Below are 6,189 nucleotides of genomic sequence, written 5' to 3'. Positions count from 1 at the left end.
CACTACACACGAGTCGGATCCAAGTGATTCATCTTGTCTATCTGTTTTTACTTTTATTTTTATTTTCAGCATTTTAGTTAATTTTATTTTTCTAGTTTAAAAACCCTTTTCTAACATTTTGATTTGATTAGACGTTGAGGATAAACCGGTACTAAAAGCTCTTATGTCCTTGGACGACCTCGGTATCTTACCAACACTATACTACGCTCACGATGGGTGCACTTGCCCATATGTGTGTTTAGTGTTAGTAAATATCGTGTTTTATAAATTTAAAACTTGGTTAAAAAAAATGTAAAAGGGCTTAAAATATATACCTAAAATATAACACACTTCACGCACATCAAGTTTTTGGCACCGTTGCCGGGGACACAAGGATTTTAAGAAAGTTAGGAATCAGCGGCCTAATCATTTTTTTATTTTATTTTTATTTTTTTAGGATTTTCTTAATTTTTCAGCTTATGCAGGGCTCAGCACGGGCCGTGCCTGCTCGGACACGGGTCGTGCCCAGCATTGTTACTGGCAGTTTTTATTTTCCGAGTTACAGAGAGTTGAGCACGGGGTCGTGTCGGTGCAACACGGGGCCGTGTCCAACTCCCTAGTAACAGGGATCCGGAAAACAATTACTGTATCTCCGACCACGGGCCGTGTTTACTGAGCACGGGGCCGTGGTGAACCTTCTGACCAACATTCTTTTTTGTTTTCACTACAGGACTTGGAACCCAGGCGTCAAAACTGAACTTTCTACATAGTGTATGAGCTCCAATTCTAGCAGAGACATAAAAGAACCTCTAGAAGAACCTGAACGCTTTCTCAGAAAAAGAGTTAAAGCTAAAAACCAAGAGAAAGTCTCGGGGGACCCACTTCCAATGGCGGAGCAACGTACCCTCATGGATTACCTACGACCCACTGTAGGTAATCTCGGCGCCGCTATCAATGCACCGAATGTCGAAGCTAACAACTTCGAACTTCGGCCACATTTGATACAAATGCTTCAAAACTCCGCAACCTTCCATGGGCTTGCATAAGAGGATCCCCATCTACATATTACTAATTTCTTAGAAATATGTGATACCTTTCGGATCAATGGAGCATCAAACGATGCCATCCGCCTTCGAATGTTTCCATTTTCACTAAAGGACCGAGCAAAGGCTTGGCTCAACGCGCTCCCAGTTGGCTCGGTAAACACCTGGGATGAACTAGCCTAAAAGTTTCTATATAAGTATTTCCCTCCCGCTAAAACGGCTAAATTAATAACTGAAATTAATACATATTCACAAGAGGATGGGGAATCCTTATATGAAACTTGGGAAAGGTTCAAGGAGCTATTGCGAAAGTGTCCTCATCACGGTCTTGCGGTATGGCAACAAGTATCCAGTTTCTACAATGGGTTGTTGCCACACACAAGACAAACACTTGACTCTAGCTCCGGGGGACTTTTAGGTAATCGTCGCCCACATGAAATATACAATCAAATTGAGAAAATTGCTCAAACCAATTTTCAGTGGCACACTCCCCGAGGCAATAAATCTATTGCTCCGGGCGCCCATAAGGTTGATGAAAGCACTTCTTTACAAGCCCAAATCTAGGCACTTTCTTCAAAAATCAAAAAGTTAGAAATGACAAAAACGGTCTCGGTTATGGCTTGTGAAGGGTGTGGTGGGTCGCATGAAAATTGGAGTTGTATGAAAGAAACAGATGATCAACTAGAATCGGTAAACTACATTGACAACAGACCTAGGCCGTCGGGTCCTCCAACGGGTACCTACAACCAAGGATGGCGCAACCACCCTAACCTTGGTTGGAGAGAACCCGACAATTGTAGTAACCAACAAAACCTAAACCAACGAACAGACTTTCAACAACCAAGAAATGAGTCACAAAATTTCCCTCAACAACAAAGTGGAAGAGAAAGGCTTGAAGATACTGTATCTCGCCTAATCTCCGACACTGAAAAGAAAAACTCGGATCGATTTCAACAATTGGAATCGAATTTTAGAAATCAACAAGCTAGTATAAAAAACATTGAAAAACAATTAAATCAAATAGCTCAAAATTTCTCCGCGAGGCCACAAGTCGCGTTACCAAGCAATACCGAAACCAACCCAAAGGCACAAGTACATCTCATAGCTTTGAGAAACCGTACTGTAGGTTCCGAAGAAGCCCCCCCCCCTGACCAACTGAAAGAAGCCAACCCACGGCTCCACCAGCGCCACAGCACGAAAAGGCTTCCCTACCGATTAAAGAGCCTACTAAAATTCCTCTGGTCCCATACCCTGGTAGGTTAATTCGCCAAAAGACCAAGGAGCAATTCGCAAAATTCGAAAATTTACTAAAACAATTGCATGTTAATATTCCATTTATCGAAGTCCTAACTCAAATGCCTAAATACTCAAAATTCATGAGGGACTTCCTCACCCATAAAAGGAAAATTGAATCATTGCAATTAGTTAACTTAGGCGAAGAATGCTCCTCCCTTCTACTCAACAAACTCCCGCAAAAGAAGATTGATCCCGGAAGCTTCTTGATTCCTTGTTCGATCGGGGAATCCCCCGTTCGTAATGCACTAGCCGACCTCGGGGCTAGCATTAACCTCCTGCCTGCATCAATGTTCAAACGACTCGGCCTAGGAAAAATGAGCCCTACCAAGATGGGTATACAACTTGCCGACAGATCCGTCAAATACCCGCAAGGTGTCACTGAAAATCTGTTGGTCAAAGTCGACAATTTCGTCTACCCGGCCGACTTTGTCATACTATATATGGAAGAGGACACCGAAGTCCCCCTCATACTAGGGAGGCCATTTCTAGCCACTACACAAGATCAATGGAAAGGGGTTGTTCAATTCGGTAAAAAGGGTAAACTTGCCCCTCGTTACGTTGGACCTTTCAAGATCCTCGAACGAGTTGGCAAGGTAGCATATTTGCTGGATCTACCACAGGAACTGAGTAACGTTCATCCGACATTTCACGTTTCGAATCTCAAGAAATGCCTAGCTGAAGATGGACTTCATGTCCCAGTCGACGACTTGCAAATCAACGATTCGCTTCATTTCGTGGAAATACCAGTTGAAATAGTGGATCAAGGTACCAAGCAGCTCAGACGCAGCAAAATCCGCATTGTCAAAGTACGATGGGAAGGCAAGCGTGGTGCTGAGTTTACTTGGGAACTCAAAAGGGACATGAAGGCAAAGTATCCACATCTCTTCAATCAGTCTTCTTCCTAAGATTTCGAGGAAGAAATCTCCTAAAGTAGGGGAGACTGTAACGCCTCGCAATTTCAATCTTTCCATTTTTAGCAAGCCGACTTGTACTTTCTATTTTTGTAATTTGTACCTTCGTTGTATTCAATTTCATTTCCAAATTGTAATCCGAGACTTGAAATCATAATGGAAATGCATTAGTTTTATCATATTCTTGTTATTACACTATGTTATGCACTTATTATCAATTTCATTTGAAAACAAGTTAAACAAGTTTAATCACGTATAATCAGTGGGAAGAAATCCTAATTTAAACTCTCAAATCATGTTCGTATCAAGAGATTACCCTAAACCGGACAAACATCGGGAATTCGTGCGTTAATTCGGTAAATACCCAAAATTTGGGTTAAAACAAATAATTATAATATTTATTAATATTAAATAAATAAATTAATATTGTAAATAAAATAAATAAATAAATAAATAAATAAATAAAAATTTCTAGTAATAAAGTTAGTTTAAACATAACCTAGTTAGTTAAATCTTATATGTAATTAAAAATAACTAATTTAAGTTAACAAGGTTATCTACTTTCTAAGGGAACCAGCTAACTGAGTTGAGGATCTTAGTTAGTCTGGTTAGTCAACTGTGGAAACTACAGGGATCGTAGGTGAAAAATTTGTTATTGAACCAAATAAAAAGGGGGATTCCTTGTATGAATCTGCCCCCTTGCACGTCTCGAACCCGCGACCTCTCCACACAATTCTGTTCGAACATCGTTGCACCTTGCCGGAGTAAACCGAGCCCACCGGAGATCGGAGGCGACGTCGGAGACAAACCGAAGACCATCAACTTCTGTTCGGTATACGTTCTGTCCATCCTATTCGTTTTCATTTCATCTTTTGTTGTTCGTTTCTGTCAATTTTAAAGTAAAAGTTAAACACAATGGACCTTTAATCTGGTTTCATGTTCGTTCTTGTCTGGATTGTATTCACAAGAAAGACGACATCGCGTATTGTCGGAAAAAGAAGACACGTCATCGGAAATTACTGTAACTTCGCCGGAGCTTGCGTCGGAAGACTAACCGGAGTCTCACCGGAGAAGGAAGACGCTGCCTAAGTCTCAAGTCGGAACTCGACACGAGTCGTCACGTTTTGGTATGACTCCTTGATACTCTGTGTCCTCGTTTAAACTCTCGTTTTAGATACATGTTCAACGTTAATATTCTATTGAACACCCTTAGCCGCAGTCGCCGGATCATCGCCGGAGTATCCAGACATTTCCGGAGATACACGGAGGATCAACCGGAGTTTCGAAGGAACTTACGGATCATCGTTCGGTATAATTTTTTTCTTATTCCTTTGACTTCCCGTTTAATTCGCTGTTGAAACACAATAAATTTTGGCGTTATAATCATTCAGTCGAACTGAATGTTAAGGATAATCATGTAAACAGTCGGGTTATGGCGGTCTCTCATACATACGTATGTGTATATATGTACATACTGTAGGTGTACATGCACTACATCTGTACATGGACATACATATAAGTACATAAATGGTTGTTCAAAACAACATATGAAGATGCATATGCAATTATGTTCCACTGAAATCACATAATCGATGAAGCTGGTGGCACCTTTTGTCACGGGTTCGAGTTGTGTTCAAGCCGGCTTTGGCCATGTGCTTTGGAGTTTTAATTTTAGATTCATTCTTCCTTTTGTTTTAAAATAAAAACTATATAACTTCTTAAAATTAATTCTTTTAAAAACCTTTATAAATCCTTTATTGATTAAACAGTTTATAAATAAATTCTTTTTATATTCTTTTTTTCCTATTTTTATAAACTCTAAAATTAATGAGATAATCAATAAACATTAGAAATAATATTTAACCTATAAATAAATATTAACGGGACCGTGATGTGATATTTAATTATTTAGGGTAATCATTTGCAATCTATTGCACACTCTTGGATAATCTTTCTACTCCTCTTCTTTACCAAGAAACGCAACGTAATCAAAGGTGAGTATCCATGACCCATTTTCTATTTTATCACATTTTGGGTGTTGTATGCATTTCTATATCAAACACACTATGTTAAACATTTTTGCACCCTCAATCCACCTCTCATGTGAATCTATTTGACTCATGTTAATCACGTTATGCTACTGTTAAACATTTATGACTGTGTGTTCATTAACTTTGCAAGCCTCCCCTAATAATGGCAGCGCTGTAGGTTGAGAAACGCCCCTCCCATAATATTATGGGTATTGTTAAGTTTATTCTATGTTACTCATTTACCACCCTTCTAGGGTTAGGCTATGTTAATTGCGTTAAACTTTGGTTTGAACACATAGATTTCATCGTTACGAGTATAACTGTTAATATGAAATCATATAGTCACGTGGATTTGAGCATGTTAATCTATTTCAAACATATTATACTATTATCAAACTTGTATACTCGCCAACATGTTTTGTTGATTATATTTTAATGCATACTGCAGGATGAGGATTCAAGAGTTGAAGAATTGATTAGGATGGCTTAGAAACCCACATTATAATAAACTATGTTTGGTGTTTGTTATTTCCCTTTTATGACATTTTGTATGAAACTTAGCAATTTTAATAAATGAAATTTAATTATATTGTCACATTTAGTGTTATGATGTCTTTGAAACAGTTTGTACGTCTCATCCCGATGTTTCCGCCATCGGTTGGGGTGTGACAGATTGGTATCAGAGCCATAACTATAGGGAATTAGGAAAAGTAGGAATACTTTTACCTAGTCTATAGTTTTGGAGCTTTCTCATTTATTTGTTGTTTAAGACAATATTCCCTTCTCTCTTCCTTGCTTCCCTCTATTCTTTTGGACTTCTAATATACAAGCCTTTCCTAAGGCTAACACAATACACACATGGAAGCTTTGAAGACACTCATGTAACACAATCGAAATGATTCATCAAAACATGGGTGATTCCCATATTTG

At 38.9% G+C, this 6,189-nt stretch overlaps 1 non-coding gene across 1 annotated transcript; it reads right to left on the bottom strand.

Moving 5' to 3' along the window:
* Positions 1–1,244: 1,244 nt before the first annotated feature.
* Positions 1,245–1,351, bottom strand: LOC118487919. The gene has a single exon (XR_004882852.1). It is a non-coding gene; the product is annotated as a small nucleolar RNA R71 (small nucleolar RNA).
* Positions 1,352–6,189: the final 4,838 nt, after the last annotated feature.

Source organism: Helianthus annuus, chromosome 15, assembly GCF_002127325.2.
Source record: "Helianthus annuus cultivar XRQ/B chromosome 15, HanXRQr2.0-SUNRISE, whole genome shotgun sequence".
Classification (NCBI taxonomy): Eukaryota; Viridiplantae; Streptophyta; class Magnoliopsida; order Asterales; family Asteraceae; genus Helianthus; species Helianthus annuus.
Note: the sequence above shows the minus strand (reverse complement) of the source record. Positions and strands in the feature narration are given on the sequence as shown.